At 40.5% G+C, this 17,907-nt stretch overlaps 1 protein-coding gene across 27 annotated transcripts in view; it reads right to left on the reverse strand.

Annotated features, from left to right (window-relative positions):
• RBFOX1 (RNA binding fox-1 homolog 1) overlaps positions 1-17,907 on the reverse strand; it is a 2,264,635-nt gene that overhangs the window by 568,373 nt on the left and 1,678,355 nt on the right. The window lies entirely within an intron of this gene.

Here is a 17,907-nt window from a genome sequence, read left to right on the forward strand (position 1 = left end):
CTCTTTGAAGCCACACAAAGGAATCATGATGGGCAGTTCAAGACCATCTTTCCCATACATATATGTCAATCCAGGTCCCCATCATCCACTGCTAAGTTTTATCATTACGGCATGGAATTTACTCTGAGAAACTCTGCCCTAAGGGTTTTAGATGGGCACTGTTGATTCAGAGATTTACAAAAAAAAAAAAAAAAAAAAAAAAAGCCTAGAAAGATGCTACAAATTCATCCATTCATCAAAGAGAAAGAAAGATGTCCCCCAATTCACTGATTATACACTAAAAACATCCTTATTAAATTCATGCCATGTGCCAGATCCTGGGTATCCATCAATGGGTTAAACAGACAGGGTCCCTCTCCTCACAAAACTATCTGCTTGGGCAAACAGGCAATATAGCAATGGATACATAATTGCAGGTTATAGTAGCAGCATAAAGAAAAATGATTCAGGTCCTGTAATAGAGACAGATGGGGGATAAGCACTTAGATGAGATGGTGAAGAAACATGACTAAAAGAAGGTCAAGAGGAGATGGGATTTAATCTAAGTTGTAAAAGTGAGAAGGGATCTACCATTCAATGAATAAGAAAGATATGTAGAGGAAGATGGAGACAGAGATAGAGGGGGTAGACTGAGATGTGATGAGATGGAGATGCAGGGGGAGAAGGAGATGGAGACAGAGATGGAGATGGAGAGGGGGATGGAGATGGAGAAGGAGATAGAGGGGGAGATTGGAATGAGATGAGATAGATGCAGAGGGAGAAGGAGATGGAGACAGAGACAGAGGTGGAGAGGGAATGCGGATGGAGAAGGAGAGGGAAAGAGGGATAGCGAGGAAGATGGAGATGGAAATAGGGAAAGGGATATGGGGATGGAGATGGGGATGGAGATGAAGAGGGTGACAGAGTAGGAGGTGGAGAGGGAGGAGATGGCTAACATTTCCTATCCCCTAAACTCTGGGCAGCCATCTTCTTCTAGGTGCTTTGTGTTCATCTGCCATCTCCACCTGGATGTCTAATCAGCAACCACACTCACCTCCGCCTTTCTTTTCATGCTGCTGTCTTTACCTTTCACTTCTTTCATGGCCAAACTTTTACAGGTTTACCCCTCCTTAGTGTCCTCGCTTCTGCATCACCCACTTGCACTTTAATACCTGGACAGGTGTCTCCTCCACAAACAACTGAAGCCTCCCTCTCAGAGGTCAACCATGAAGTCCTTGTTTTCACATCCCGCTGATTTATTTCTCAGTCTCTGAGCTCTTCACAGCCTTTGATTTCCACCACCCCAACATTCTTAAAACTTTTTTGCTTCTTTGTCCAAACCCTCTTCTGAAACTGTCCCTGTTTTACTCAAGTTGCTGTTCCTCTCCTCACTTGCCAATAAAAACAAAAGCAGTAGAAGTAAAAAAAAAAAAAAAAAAAAAAGGTAGTAGAAGTCATCTTAGCCATTTTTCAACACATATAATATGCCAGGCATGGTGCTGAGAATTTAGCAAATCTGGTTACAAAGTATTTAGGGCTCTTTATTTAGGATTTTCCTTCCGGTGTTTCCTCCTCTGAATTTCATCACTCAGACAGGAAGGAAAGACCCTCCTTGGCTTCGATCTCAAGATGAGGAGGTGAGCAGAAGGGAGGGGGCCATGAAGAGATGGTGATGACCAGGGCAGAAAGGCAAGGCTGCCTGTAAGACCATCTTGCTTTCTGAAAGCCTTTTGAGGTGCTTTTGCTCAATGTTCTTCATAGAGAATGGGGTATCTCTGATGGAAATACAAAGATTAGAAGAGAAAGAAAACATACATGGAGGGAACAGGACAGAGTCAGAGAAAGAGAGAGGTTTCATGCAGATTATAACTGAGATTCCCGGATGTTTGTCAGAGGATCACAGTCTATGGGTTTCACAAGCAGTAGAGACCTCCAAAGGGAAAGGGGTGTGTGGACCAAGCTTCTACCAAATATTTGAGTCTCAAGCTCATGCCCTGAAGAAATGCAACTTTTGTATCTGGAAGACAATCAAAGTGGAGATCAGGCAACATCCTACCTCTGCCCCTTACTGCTCTAGGCACCAGGTGAGAGTCTGGATCCTTCGCTTAATGACGATTTCTTTCCCACCCATGAAGTGGAAATGAGGATGAGGATAAAATTAACTTTTAAAATACAATAGAAATGTGCTTCTGCTTGTACAATCGAGTTTGTGAGCACAGACTCACACATGCCTTCTCTCCTTGAATCCTTACAACACCCTGTACTTTCAGCATCTCTGATTCCATGTGCCAAAAAGAGAAGGCTGCCTCAGAAAGGTTATCTGGCTTGCCCACACCACAGCGTGGCAAAGACAAGAGGTAGAGAAGGTTACTGAACACCAACCCCCTTGGCCTTATTTACTAGGTCTTGGTGCCAAAGACGGCAAATGCATCCTCCCCCTTTGTTTCTCTATATATTTCTCTCGCAAAATCTCAATATCTCTCATGACTTCAGGAGTCCATTGCCCCATGCTTTTTGCCATGTCTGAGCCTTACATCCTACTCTTTCCATTAGCATCACTGGATTACCCTACTTGAGTCAGCAGTGTTTCCCCCTTGTCAGGCCATGCTTCATGCCTCTGAGTCATCCCTCTCGCCAAATACGGCTTTCCTCTTGAATAAGACCGTTGGCTCTGCACACAGAGGACCTGTTGAAAATTCTAGCTCTCCTGCTGTGTGACCTTGGGCAAGTTACTTAACCTCTCTCCGCCTCCAGGTCCTCATCTTTAAAACCATGCAAAGAGAAGCAACCACACTGGGATGTTTTGAATATTCAATTAACTAATACGTAGAAAGCTAAACATGTAGAATAGAACCTGGCAAATACTAGAGGGTCAATAAAAATTAGCCAGCGTTGTCTATGCAAAATAGTTTTTGAGCCACTGTGCATTAATGTGAAAATGAAATAGATCCTTACTCTTTCTCCTCTAAGTCCTTGCAATGCAAACAATGACAGTTTTGCACTGTTATTCCTTTGGGTTAAGTTGCCATTGTCATATATTAGAGTTTTAACCACATAGCCTGTCCCTGCGCTTCCTCCACGCTCTTTGTGGTGGTCAGAATAGGTTTTCCAAAGCCACAAACCCTCTGATCACTTCCCGGTGTGCATCAGAGGGGTCAGCAGAGCTGAGGGAAAGATGGGACTTTGCAGCTGGACTCCGGTGTGCCTGGAACCCTGCTCAGTCATGCTTTTGCTATTTAATCTCAGACACATTATGTAACCTCTCTGGGCCTCAGCCTCGCATGTGTAAAACAGGGATGATAATAGTACACTGTAGTAAAAAGTCGTAAGTTAATGCTCATTTGGCTGAAGAGAAGCCCTTTTCAGGGAGCTAGGGCTGCGGTGACCAGTTTTGGCCAGTGGACCATGAGGAGAAGCGAAAAAGACCACAGCAGGACTCTCTTGCTACCTCTTATCCTGCTGTCCAAGCCTGCAATAAACTTTGCACAAGAGAGAACTAAATCTTTGCAGCATTAACCCCTGCGGGTGGCTGTTACACCAACCCCCTTGGCCTTATTTACGGATGGCTGTTACCATTCCGGAATGAGCATAGCCCGATGAGTTTGAACCACTCACCCACGTGATGATTCTTGCCCGGCACTGCCCAAGAGAACGTTCTGTGATTGTGGAAGTGCTCTACACCGAATTTCAAATTTTCATTAGTTCTAATTAATGTAGATGTAAGTAGCCCCTGTAGTTGCTGGCTACCACATTGGCCAGCCCAGCAGAACCACACTTGATCCGGTTCCTTGGCAATGCCGAGCCCTCCAGAGTCCTGAGGTTTTTCCACTTGTCATGGAAGACCATTTTCAACCAAGCCTCTCTGTCTTCAAGAGTCTCTCCTGGAAGGCATGTTGCCTTTCATTCGGCTCACTCACAAACATGGCTCCACCAACACCGTGTTACTTCTTCACACTTCAAGTGAACAGCATGGCAATTTATAGAAAGGATACACACACGGAAACACATGCAATACTTAACAGATGCTTATTTCCAGGCCAAAAGGCAATTAATTCCAAAAGTCTAGGGCCGATGAACATGTGTGCCAGATACAAACTAGAACCAGCATGGCTTTCTTGGAGTTCTTCTAGATCCAAACTACGTGAAAAGACAAATCCACAGTCCAAAGGACCAAAATAAGTAGACTGAGGCCTTTGGAATAATTACACGCGGTTAATTGAAAAATGTTAATCATGTCATGTTAGGAGGGAGACAGGGTTAACTGGGTAAAATTTCAATTCACTTAGGCCTTATCTCTTGTTGGAATGAACCAGATGATTCATCCTCACGATGCTTTAGGGATGCAGCGAACGGCAGCAATTAAATTAACAACTACAAAGTTTATGCTCAGAGATTCAAAAATGAAGGAGGGAAATGCTTTAATTTTTCACAAGTTGTTACCTTAATTATCTTCTTACGGCTCTGTCTCTTTTTCCCTCATTACAAAAACACACCCCTTTGTATTCACAGATCCCTTTAATGTGCTGGAGCTCGGGAGGAGTGTAAGAAATGTCATCAGAGCCACAAACTCATAAATCTTACTTTGTGCGCGCACCTTGGAAATAAATTGTTCTGCTGTGCCTAGTCTTCGTGGTCCTTCCAGAAAGCACTGACAGACTTCCACTCCCTGAAAATGATCAGAGTGTCTGTAAACCAACATACACGATGAGTCACTTTATAACTTTAATCCAAGAGCAGCAACAACAACCAAATTCCTTAGGAGAACAGGCTGCAACTTAATGGGTCAGGTTAATGAACTATCATACGGAAATAGAATAAGGTTGTCGTTTGGGAAATAAACAAAACCTCACATGGAAACTTCTTTTTCTCACATACTCACTGTACAGACGTGAAAAGGGGCATATAGGAAGTCTATATTGCAAATGCAAACTGTTCAAGTCTTCTTTATCGTATGCTTCCCCCCCCCCCCGCCCCCCTCCGAGAGATATCTCTGCATTGTCAGCAGAGGAAGCCAGCTTTGGGAAGATCCGATAATTCATCTCCCATGGAGGGCAGGTAATCAAAGTTGAAAAACAGATAAATTCAACAGCAACCACCATCAAGCAAGAAAATGCTGTCTCATGGTGATTTAACAGATCCCCTGACGTATGGGCGTTAAAACTCAGGATCACAAATGATCTGCATGTCATGTACGCCTTCGACTCAGAAGCCCCCTTTGCAAACTGAAGCAGAGCGGAAGGTCTCTGTACACCAGGCACCACACCCAAGCAAGGACATCGGTTTTAATCGTCAGCATTTCTCAAGTAGGTTCCGTGGATGTGAGTGAAGGCCAACAGGAATTCTTTTCTTTCCTTCAAAGAAAATCATTTTCTGGCCAGAGTGGAAGAAGGGTGGGGAGTCGATGCCATAATTAAGAAAACGGGCCCGGCGATTCTTTGGCAACTGTGAATGAGATGGGGGTAGGGGAAACAGACCTCCCGCAAACCCCCCCTGGGCTGCCACTGCAAGGCTATCAAATGATTGTGAGTCCAAACTGGGAAATGCAGGAGAACATATCAATAATTGAGTGCATCGCATCCTCCGTGCCTGAAGAAGTAATCACGGTCACAGTAAATCCTCTCTCAGACTGATGTTAAAGTCTCTGACGGTTATATATACTGGGGCAGTATCATCATTTAGTCTACTTTCTGAATTTCCAAAGTTTCCCAGCAAAATGTCATATCCCCGGAGAAGGTCCTCACAACAAATTATTAGCCTGGCTCTATTGATCATCACCCAAATGGCAAAAATCTCAATAAATTTCATCTGGACCTTTACTGAAACCTCAAAAATGCATTACACCCTCTCTGCTGACCACCGTTTTTATGATCGCTATTGTATTTGCAGGGCAGTCAATTTTATACAGCATAACAAACTGCCAAGTGGTAACGCGATTCCCTCCATTACTGAGGCCCATGTATTAAATTTAGTGAAGCACAATATCAGACTTCAAATATTGCAAGGCTTAGAATTGAATGCCACAGAGCCTAACGTGATCAACCTGACAAATACACTGACATATTAAGTAGCAGATCATGTATTCATATTTGAAACTGATGGTTTTTTGCGTTTTTTTTGTTTTGTTTTGTTTTGTTTTGTTTTTTCTGGTGAGCTGTCTATTTTTTGGATTAGCCAGGCTATTTCAAAATGAGCACAGGGGTAGGGACAGCAAAGAAGCTGTGTGGGTCCTTATTCTTCTTTCAAGGCAGATCAATTATTACTTTTCTTAATGATGCAGTGTTTTGGGCAGGATGACCATGTAGGCCCAACTCTGACAAATGTCCTTTTGAAAAGACACGATTTTTTTCTTTCTTTCTTGTCTTCCACCCATGTAAATAAACCTGAAATTTTTATTTTTATTCCCAGAGGAATATGGAAGGTTTCTTCAGAGTTAATCATATGCATCACTTCTAACTTTAAGAGAAGAATTGCTTTTTCCCTTTCCCTTTTCTTGTTATTGATTCTGTTGCAACAAAGCTGCCCAAGAGCACTGGATTGTGTTTTAAAATCTCACATCTAGGAATTCCCGTAGTGGCTCAGTGGTTAACGCATCCGACTAGGAACCACGAGGTTATGGGTTCAATCCCTGGCCTTGCTCAGTGGGTTAAGGATCTGGTGTTGCCTTGAGCTGTGGTGTAGGTCGCAGACACGGCTTGGATCCTGCGTTGCAGTGGCTCTGGCATACGCCCTCGGCAACAGCTCCAATTGGACCCCTGGCCTGGGAACCTCCATATGCCACGAGAGCGGCCCTAGAAAAGGCAAAAAGACCAAAACAAAACAAAACAAAACAAAATTTCACTTCTATTCTAAAGTGGCTCAACCATCTTAAACACTTCTCTTTTGAAAAACATGAGTTTGCAGTAGTCTTCACCCAATTTTGTCCTCCCACAGGGAAATTTATAGATTCGCAGAGAACAGAGTCTAAAAGCAGAATATCTCAACAGCCAAAACTTAAGTTTATTCTTCACGGCTTATATATAAAACAATATTTTGCCAAAATATACATTTCTCTTGTGGATCAAACAGGATTTTAACACTTATATATTCTTTCTTCCCTTCTACCCTCCAAAACCTTGAGAATATGATACTACTCCTCTTCTAGGTCACCAATTCTGGTAAAACTTGCCTCTTTTCCTGCATTCAAATCATAATTATCAACAATGAGTTTTGCAACAATGAGGTCACTCCTGCCAGCCAAGAATATATCAGGGCACATGAGAACCAGAATTTTTTTTTTCTTTTGATTCTAGTCTGCAAATTCATCAGAATTGCAAGAGAAAAAAAAAAAAAGTCTCTTGTTTAAAAAATGGAGATGCAAGGACTCACTCCAAGATTCTGACTTGCAGTATCTTGGGTGGCACTTAGGAATCTGAATGCCTTGCAGGCACCCCAAGATTCTAAGACACCTGCTCTCACGTGGTGGTTCTCAGCCCTGGAAGCTTATTTCATTAACAAACATTTTATGAATGAGGTGAATCCAGATGTCACACCCAAAGATTCTCCTTTAGTGGGTCTGGTGAGGGGCTCGACATCAGCATTTTTTTTTTATTGTCGTCCAAACCACCTAAAATGCACCATCTTCATCCTCTTTCAGTGGACAGAACAGTCATGTCCACTCTCTGGATACTGTTGTGAAGTGGCTCTCATACCTTTTCTTCTTACAAATCTGAAACTCTCTCTCTATTGAGCACTAACCTTCCCCCAGCCCCTGGCAATAACCCTTCTACTCTCTGTTTCTATGACTTAGGTGGCTCTAAGTACTAATGGAATCATGTGGTACCTCACCTTCCTTTTGTGACTGGCTTATTTCATTGGCACGATGTTCTCAAGATTCATCCCTGTTGTAGGATATTACAGGGTCGCCCTCCTTGTTGAAGCTGGATTGTATTCCACTGTATGTGTAAGCCACATTTGCTTTATCCATTCATCTGTTCACAGTTATTTTGGTGGCTTCCTCCTCTTGGCTCTTGTGAATGCTGCCGCTATGAACATGGGCATGCTGGGGGTCAGGACTTTTTAAAGCCCCATCAGTGATGTTAATATGTAGGCAGGGTTAGGAGGAATTTTTCTAAGATTCTCTGAAGCCCCGCATCCCTAGAAGTAAGACGTGGCCCTCTGAAAGTTATGACCTTTGGAAGCTTAGAAATAGGGAAAATTAATATATATTTTTAATAAAATATTTTGGATGCATTTTTTTTTTCTTGGCCACACCTGCAGCATGTGGAAGTTTCCGGGCCAGGGACTGAACCTATGCCACAGCAGCACTCTGAGCCGCTGCAGTGACAACGCTGGATCCTTATCCCACTGCGCCACAAGGGAACTTCTGGATGTATTCATTTTTTTCCAGAAATCATATATAAAGGTAATAAACAGTGATGATTTCCATTTGGCTCAAGCTACTTCATGTGTCCCAGTGTTTACAGGACCATTAACTCCAAACAAAGCTCCTTGTAAGAGGCTTGGTAATGGATGGGGATTAGAGCCTCTGGTCAGGTGAGGCAGAGACTGCCTGGCAGAAGGGGAAGACAGAGCTGATCTGAAGGCGGCTCAGCCCATCTCAACTGTGCCCAGCTCTCTGATGGTGGAACGAGACACAGACCACGGTGCTCAGAGTCAAGTGAAGCCAGGTCCAAATCTCAGCTCCAATCCCTTGCCAGACATGCCACTTCCAGAGGGCTTCTGGCACCCTCTCCTTGTCAGTTTCCTCAACTATAACACTGAGAGTTTTGTGCAGCGGTGACAGACTATCCAGCCATTAAATACATACATAAATAAATATATAAGTCAATCAATCAATAAAGGAGTCCCCGTTGTGGCTCTGCAGAAACAAATCTGACTAGCATCCTTGAGGATGCAGGTTTGATCCCTGGGCTCACTCCGTGGGTTAAGGATCGGGCATCGCTGTGAGCTGTGGTGTAGGTTGCAGACATGGCTCAGATCTGGTGTGGTTGTGGCTGTGGCTGGGGCTGGGGCTGGCAGCTGCAGCTCCGATTCGACCCCTAGCCTGGGAAACTCCATATGCCTCGGGTGTGGCCCTCAAAAGACAATCAATCAATCAATCAATCAATAAAATATCCAGCCATATGTGACATGATAGACACCAAGTAGAAGTTATTATTCTTTTTTTTTTTTTTGTCTTTTTGCTATTTCTTTGGGCCGCTCCCGCGGCATATGGAGGTTCCCAGGCTAGGGGTCGAATCAGAGCTGTAGCCAATGGCCTACACCAGAGCCACAGCAACGCGGGATCCGAGCCACGTCTGCAACCTACACCACAGCTCACGGCAACACCGGATCGTTAACCCACTGAGCAAGGGCAGGGACCGAACCCGCAACCTCATGGTTCCTAGTCGGATTCGTTAACCACTGTGCCACGACGGGAACTCCAGAAGTTATTATTCTTATGAGAAAAAAAAGATAATTTAATGTCACAGATTTCTAACCTTTAAAATATCCATCTGATTAGAAGTAAGGGAATTGATCACCCCCATTTATAGGCAAAGCGTCTTCTCCATCAAGGGCCGATCGTAAACCTGAAGACAGCCATTGCTGCCCACTGTCCCCTGGTGATCTCTTCTTGATTACATCCCCACATTGCTTGGCTTGCTATGAGTAAGCAAGGAGGAGACTGGCCTTGTTCTTGGTCTCTATCCCAGCTTTCTCTTTCTCTTTTTAAATGTATTGACAAAACGGGAGCACAGTTCTCAAAGGAGAGAAATTTGCCAAGAATAGGCTTCTAGAACATAGATTATTATTTTTGAATCTGTCTAATATTTATCAAGGAAAAGAGCCCTGGGAATACAACTGGCCATACAAGCTACACGTCTATCTTAGATCCTACATATTCTTATCCACGTGCACTGCTTTTAGATTGACTACTAATCTATTCCTTTAGTCAAAGAAAATATACTTACTGGGCACTTTCTCTGGATCAGGCTGTATGCTAGGCTTTGGGGTTAGACATGGGGCTACAGCAATCAATAAGGCATTGATGCATATTTGAGAAACTTACACATGTGTGAAAGGATAATTAACATGAAAAGTATTGTGTCATAAAATATGCTCAGAGAATTCAAGGAGCACTGTGGAAAGGCACTGGGTCCATTCGATGAATCTTCAAAAAATGAAGAGTAGAGAAGAAACAGTACAGATTTCAGGCAGAAGGAACCACATGGGCTAAGGTACAGGGGACAGGTATAGGTGAAAGTAGAGGAAGGTTTATATGATTTGGTATTGCTGGCAAATAAAATTGGAGGCAGGAAGGGGCAAATCATCTCAGCGGGTCACCTAGAGCTTCATTCATTGCTAGCTGATTCATTTATCATTCATTCATGCAACCCTTCATCCATCCATCTGACCATTCACTTCTTTTTTCAAAGCCTGTGATAAGTCTTTTCTTTAAGCTTGGAGTTGCACTAGGCCCTCAGAACTCAAAAGTTGTGCAGACAATGCCATTTGGACTCTCCAAGACATTTTAAATTTGATATTCCTGCTCCCTTTGTATAAGACACCTAATTCCTATATGATCTGTATCATGATCCAGCTATCCACCAGGTGCATACACTAAAAGCCAGTTGAAATTCCCCAATTGTCTTCCCCGGTAAATAGAACAAATGCAGCATCTCTCCAGGTGTAAAGTCTTAAGACATGGCTTTCCCATTGAATTTTACCCCCATTTTCTACTATCCCAGCCCTCTCGGTGGGGGGCATTATTTTTCTGTTCTGATCTCCATTCATCTCTCCTTCTGAAAATGGTTTCCTCTATGCTACTGTCTCTATACTCTACTTCCAATACCTGTGGGGTTCAGGTGGGGCTGGTTTCTTCCTCCCACCTCAGGGATGCAGATATGACCCAATCCTAATCAGGAATATTTCATTGCTCTGGACAAAATGGTTGGTTCAGTTGTGCAGCTGCTGTCCGAGCTGAGTCAACTGAAATAATACAAAAATAATGGATATTGCGATGATTAGGAACTTGAACTCTGGATCCAGGCCAATTTGGTTTGATTTCTGCCAGAAGTATCACTTTAAGCATATTTCATAGTCACTAGGATAGACTGATTGCAAAAATGGTCTCAATTCTTCACCCTATTATCTACCAATGCAATTTTTCTATATGACTCTCAAAATCCTCTCATGAGTTAGTGATCTATTTCCCCATCCTTTGGATCTGGACTGAACTTGTGACTACTCTGGCAAAAAGAATGTGGCAGAAGTGACAGTATTTTAGTTCCAAACATAAGCCTCAAAAAGCCTTGAGCAATTAGGCCAGAAAAAGACATAAAAGGCATCCAAATAGGAAAGGAAGAAATAAAATTGTTTCTGTTTTGCAGATGACATGATCTTATATATAATACACTCTGAAGATTTCACCCAAAACTGTTAGAATGAATAAACAAATTCAGTCAAGTTGCAGGATACAAAATCAACATTCAAAAATAGGTTGCAATTCTATATACTAAAAAATAAATTAGCTAAAAAAGAAATGATTATCACAACATTGCAAATCAACTATACTTCAATAAAAACATTTAAAAATTAAAAAAAAGAAATACGGAAGATAATCCTATTTACAAAAGTATCAAAAAATGCTTAGGAACAAATTTAATTGAGGAGGAAGGAAAGCTGTACACTGGAAATTATAGGACAGTAATGAAAGAAATAGAAAAAAACAAATAAATGAAAAGATTTATGTTCATAAATTGAAAGAATTAATATTGCCAGAATGTCCATGTTACCCAAAGCCATCTCTAGATTCAATGAAATTCCTATCAAAATTTTAATGGAATTTTTCACAGAATTAGAAAAATGCAATCCCCAAATTGATATGGAGCCACAAGAGACCCAAAATAGCCAAACTAATCTTGAGAAAGAAGAGCAAAATGGACACATCCTCCTTTCAGATCAAACTGTATTACAAAGCTATAATCATCAAAACAATACAGCACTGGCATAAAACAGACACATAGACCAATGGAAGAGAATCAAGAGCCTAGAAATAAATCCTCACCATAGAGCCAAGTAATATTTAACAAGGGAGCCAGGAACACTCAACAAAAAAAAAATGATTCTCTTTTCCAAAACTTGGGTTACACAACTCATAAAAATTAACTTGAAATGGCCACCACACTTGAATTGTTCTTTCATTCATTCCTGACACACTCTGCCTTATTAAAATCCTGGTTTAGCACTGATTTGCCCATCTCTAACACACACATACACACACACACACACACACACACAGTACACCCTAGATCCCAGAAGACTGGTAAGTAAATCTGTGTTATCCAAAACAGCTCTGTTTATTTCTTGATGATAAAATACTTATTTTTCCATACCTTGGTATCACAGTATTTATAAATTGAGGCTCGTTGTACTTTTCAATCCCACACAGTGATAGTAAGTATCAAATCAGCTATTATTTATAAAATGCTTATAATCAGATCTGATATATAGAAAACACCATTAGCCACTCTTACTGGTATTATTGTTATATTTCACATTATTCAGCAACCAAACAAGTGTGACACATACTATGGAAAATATTGCATACTGCTGGCAACGTGAATAAAAGAATATGTGGGAAATGCTGAATAATGATTTTGTGCTTTTGGAAGATGCTGGTACTCAGTTCATGGAGATTTTCTTTATCTGAAATTGCAATCCAGCCACTGGTCACTATATACGACTATGTGAACCATAACCCTTGCCCACGGCTGTTTAGACCAAAGGAGTCCAGGAAGGAACATTTATATTTTCTCTACCAAGTATCTGGAATTAAACTCCTAGACCACTCCCTATAGCTGTTTGAGGCTGGAACTGTGATGAAGAAAAAAAAAAAAAGCATTTAAAAGAATTATTGACATTGAATTTTGGAGCCAGTAATCCATCACCACTATGGGCCAGTTTCTGCTCTAAAGTAGAGATAACAATATCTATTTTTTGGTTACTGTGAGGGGTAAGTGAGAGAGTCCATGGAAAATGCTTGGAACCATGCTTGATTTGGTACATAGGAAGTTTTCAGAAAACCTGTGCTATCCTTATTTTCCAAAGGAGTGAAACACTTTGTACTGAAAAACTGCTTATAACTCAATGGACTATAAATTTTTAACAGAAAAGCAGACATCCACACAGGACTTCTCATAAATAAAACAATTGGTGCTGGTTGCCTAACATTTACTGAGTAACTATTTGCTTGGCACACTGGCAATGACCTAAAAACACGGTTTTAGTTACTACGCATGCTTCATGAGGAGGACAGTCCTGCTATGCTCATTATATGGGTGAGGATGCTGAGGCTGAGAAAGACTGAGCAGTTAACCCAACGTCTTACATGTGGCAGTGACAGAGCTGAGATTCAAACCCAACCATTTGAGCCTCAGGCTTACACACTTAACCAAGCAGTTCTGCATCCCACTTCCTATGAACAGAAAACCTCTGTGTTGTCACTTTGGGTTGTCTTTAAATATCTGAGCTTCAACAGAGAGCTCCCTTCATCCAAAACCAAGCATTTTTCTTAATAAGCCAGCCCCCTCCTTTCCATCTGTAAACGTCTACCTCTGAGGCAAGGAGCAGCCACATACTTTCCAGCCCTGTGAATCGAGCTGACGGCCCTCCTTCTTCCAGGGTTCAGATTTTAATTAGCTCATAAGTCTGCCACTGGCGGGTGAAATATTTATTCCTCAGGAATACACTTTAGTAATTTATGAATCAGAGTCATGCAGTAGAAATGGGATATGGACTGTTTCTACCCTGGCTGTCTATTTTTATTAGAAAGTGCAGTTTCCCCACTGGCAACCTTTGTACTAAAGTCAGCTGCCTTTCTGTATGTTTGTTTGTTTGCTTGCTTGCTTTTGGGAAAGGGGGTTGGATTATTGTAAAGTTAACATTTTGGGATGGGGTGTGAAGGGAGCTGGGAAGTCAGGGGTATACTATGCTACCCTGTTGGAAAGGACATTATTAGAAGTCTTTTAAAAATCCATAAGATATCACTTATATGGGGAATCTTAAAAAAAGATACACATGAACTTATGTGCAGATCAGAAACAGACTCACAGACTTTAAAAACACACTTACGGTTACCAAAGGGGGACAGGTGGAGGGGAGGGGGGATGGACTCGGGGGGTTGGGATTGGCATATGCACACTGTGGTATGTGGAATGACTGGCCAGCGGAGACCTGCTGCCTGGCACAGGGCACTCGACCCAATGTTCTAGGATAATCTATCTGGGAAAAGAATCTGAAAAAGAATGGATGTATGTATATGGATAACTGAATCACTGTGCTGTACAGCAGAAATTATCACAACTCTGTAAATCAACTCTACTTCAATAAAACTTAAACATGAGAAAAAGTTGTAAAAAACCCATACGTTATTATTATTACAAGAAAGAAAGCAGCAGTATGAAAGCATACCGTACATACTTTAAATGACAGCTAAATGCATCAACATATCTTGCATCTACAAGTCTATTAAAAATTCTCCTGATTCTGGGTGAAAGTATAAAACACTGCAGTCATTTTGAAGGGTCACGCAGTTATAGGTATCAGCTTCCTAAATATGTACATCATTTGACCTAGTAATTCTGCTTATAGAATTAAATAGAGCAACAAATACACAGCATATGTAAACAGATGCAGATAATATTCACCGATGTAGCACTGATTAAAGCATATCATTTCCAGGCTTGCCCTTCTTCTTTCTGTTCTCCACAGCAGGATGTGCGACCTTAAAACAGAAACTGAATCAAGTGACCATTTGCACACCACTGCCCCCTCTGTGGCCACCCTTTAGTGGCCCCTTTATATTGAAAAATTTAAATATAAAACAGCACACCTTATTAACCATAAGAAATCTATTACTGCAAATTATGATCATATAAACATAAATGCATATGTCTAAGTAGGCCCTGCATTTCCCTAAGCTAGTTCCTAATATATGGCTTTTTAAAAAGAATTCTTTATTCTTTCATTTATTTAATCCACATATATTTCTACATGTGCAATTTTTGCCAGGAATTATGCCAGGGGCTGGAGAAACAACAATAAGAATGTATATAAAGACTATTCTCACGTAGCTTATTGTTAGGGTCTTATATTTATTTTACTTTATTGTTTAAATTTACAAACTTATAATGTATTTTTGGCCACACTCATGGCATGTGGAAGTTCCCAGGCCAGGGACTGAACCCATGCCACAGCAGCACTCTGAGCCATAGCAGTGACAATGCCTGATCTTAACCCGCTGAGCCACCAGAGAATCCATAAACTTGATATTTTGAGGATCTAGTTCTGTAAATTTAAGCATAACATACAAGTTCTTGAATTGATAACACAATTAGGACCACAAAATAATTCCATCACCCCAAAAAACTCCCTTGTGCTAATTCTTTTCTGTCATTCAACCCCCCCCCCCCACAAACCCTGGCAACAGCAGATCTATCCCCCATCCCTACAGTTTCATGATTTTTGGAGAATGTCATTTAAATGGATTCCTATAGCATGTCGTTGAGATCAGCTCTTTCACCCAACATGATATCTTTGGAATTGAGCCAAGTTGTTGCATGTATCAACAACCTGTCCTTTTTTTACTGCTACCTAGTAGTCCACTGTATAGATATACCACAGTTTGTTTACCCAGTTACTTTCTGAAGACATTTGGGCTGTTTCCAGGTTGGGGCTAATATAAACAGAGCTTCTATAAACAGTCATTCATAGGCTTTTGGTATGAATGAAAGTTTTCTCTTCTCTGGTTAAAAACCCGGGAGCTGGATTGCTAAGCTACATGGTACCTATATGTTTGACTTTGTAATTAACTGCCAAAATGTTTTCCAAAGTGATTAGACTATTTCACATTCCCACCAGCAATATCTGAGAAATCCAGGCTTTCTGAATCTTATTTTTAATCTCAGGCACTCTATTAGCTGTTTTAGTGGCATCCTATCCCAATTTTAATTTGCATTTTCCAAACAGCTGCTGATATTAAACATCTTTTCCTGCACTTATTTAATGTCTCATGAATATCTTTTTTGGTAAAATGCCCCTTTCAGTCTTTCTTTCCCTAATTTTAAAGTTGGTTGTTTGTTGTCTTACTTTCAAGTTGTGAGAGGTCCTTATATATTTTAGATATCTCTTTTGTCAGGAAGGTTATTCAGCAAATATTTTTTCCCAGATTTTCCTTCTTTTAACAGAATCCTTTGCAGATAATTTTTGTTAAGCTATGAAGTCAAATTGATTGTTTTCAATTATGCTTTTGGAGGTCATCTCTAAAAACTTTTTTTTTCATTCCCAAAGGCATAAATCTTTTCTCTTGCATTTTCTCCTAAAATATTATACTTCTACTTTCCACATTTAGATCTATTATCTATGCTGAATTAATTTTTGTATAGGTATGAGATCTAGGGTGAGATCCATAGGTTTTGTATATGAATTTCCAATTATTCCAATACCATTCGTTGAAAAATCATTTCTCTCTTACTTTAGTACTTTTTTTCCCCAAGATTTAATTAAGTATATTGTTGTAGGTGTATTTCTGGACTCTATTCTGTTCCATTGATCAACATGTCTACCCTTTGCCAACACTACACTATCTTGATTACTCTAAGATTACACTAAATAAAATATATTCATGAAATATATAAGATAGGTTCACCTAATTTTATTCTTCATTCTTCTTTGTCTTGGATATTCTAGTTGCTTTGTCTCTCCATATATACTTTAGAATCTTTATGTTAATACCAACAAAAAAATCTGCTGGGATCTTGATTTTGCATTAGGTCATTTTGTGGAGAGCTAGCATTTCTACTCTGTTGAGTCCTCTAACCCATGAATACTGTCTGCCTCTCTGTTTATTCAGAGCTTCCTATTTAATTTCAGTTTATAGTTTTCAGGGTAAAGATCTTTTACACATTTGTTGAATTCTACCTAAGCATTTCACTTGTTCGAAGCTGAAGTCATTTGTGTTTAAGCTTTAGATTGCAAATTTACTTTGCTAGCCCATAGATGCACAACTGATATGTGTGTTTTGACCTTGCAGCCTGGGACCCCACTAAATTCACTTATGACGTCGACTAAGAGACTTTTAGAGTTTTCCTGGGATTTTCTAAATTGAAATTTTCATTGTGTCTATGAAGAGATGCCCTGTGATTTCCTCCATTCTAATCAGTCCACTATATATATATATATACACACACATTTTTTTTTTCCTTTTCCTTGCCTTACTGCACTAAGATTTCCAGGGCAGCGTTGCACAGGTGTGACAATCATGGGCCCCATTTCCATGTGCTGTTAAGAGAGAAGACATTCGGTCTTTCACCATGAGGTGTGAAATTTGCTGTAAGTCTCTTGTAGACGACTTTTATTAGGCTGTTCCCTTCTAGTCTCAGTTAGTCGAGAGCTTTTGCCACAGCATATGTTAACTTGTTTCAATATTTTTTAGCATTTGTTTTCATGATCATGTGCTATATTTTTTCTTTATTATGCTTATAGGGTGAGTTAGCCTATTGTTTCAAATGTTAAACCAGCCTTGAATTCCCAGGGTTAACTCTTTTGATATATTGCTGGACTTGATTTTTTAATATTTTGTTGAGGATTTTTTCATCTACCTTCGTGAAGGATAGTTTTTTTTTTTTTTTCTTATATATCTTTGCCTGCTTTGGTATCAGGTTAGCGCTGGTAAAATAAGCTGGGATGAATTCCTTCCTTTCCTATACTTGGAAGAAATTGTATTTTATTTTTCAAAATCGGTTTTTTTTTTTCCATCATTAAATGTTTGACAGAATAACCAGGGATACAATCTGAGTGTACAAAGTTTTGTTTTAGATGGATATTTTAAGTGAATTAAATTTATCTAAAATCTTTCTGGGAGTTCCTGTCATGGCGCAGTGGTTATCA

Source organism: Sus scrofa, chromosome 3, assembly GCF_054392235.1.
Source record: "Sus scrofa isolate SSC_HxYL_T2T_F1_AM1 chromosome 3, Sscrofa_HxYL_maternal_Yorkshire_Landrace_v2.0, whole genome shotgun sequence".
NCBI lineage: Eukaryota > Metazoa > Chordata > Mammalia > Artiodactyla > Suidae > Sus > Sus scrofa.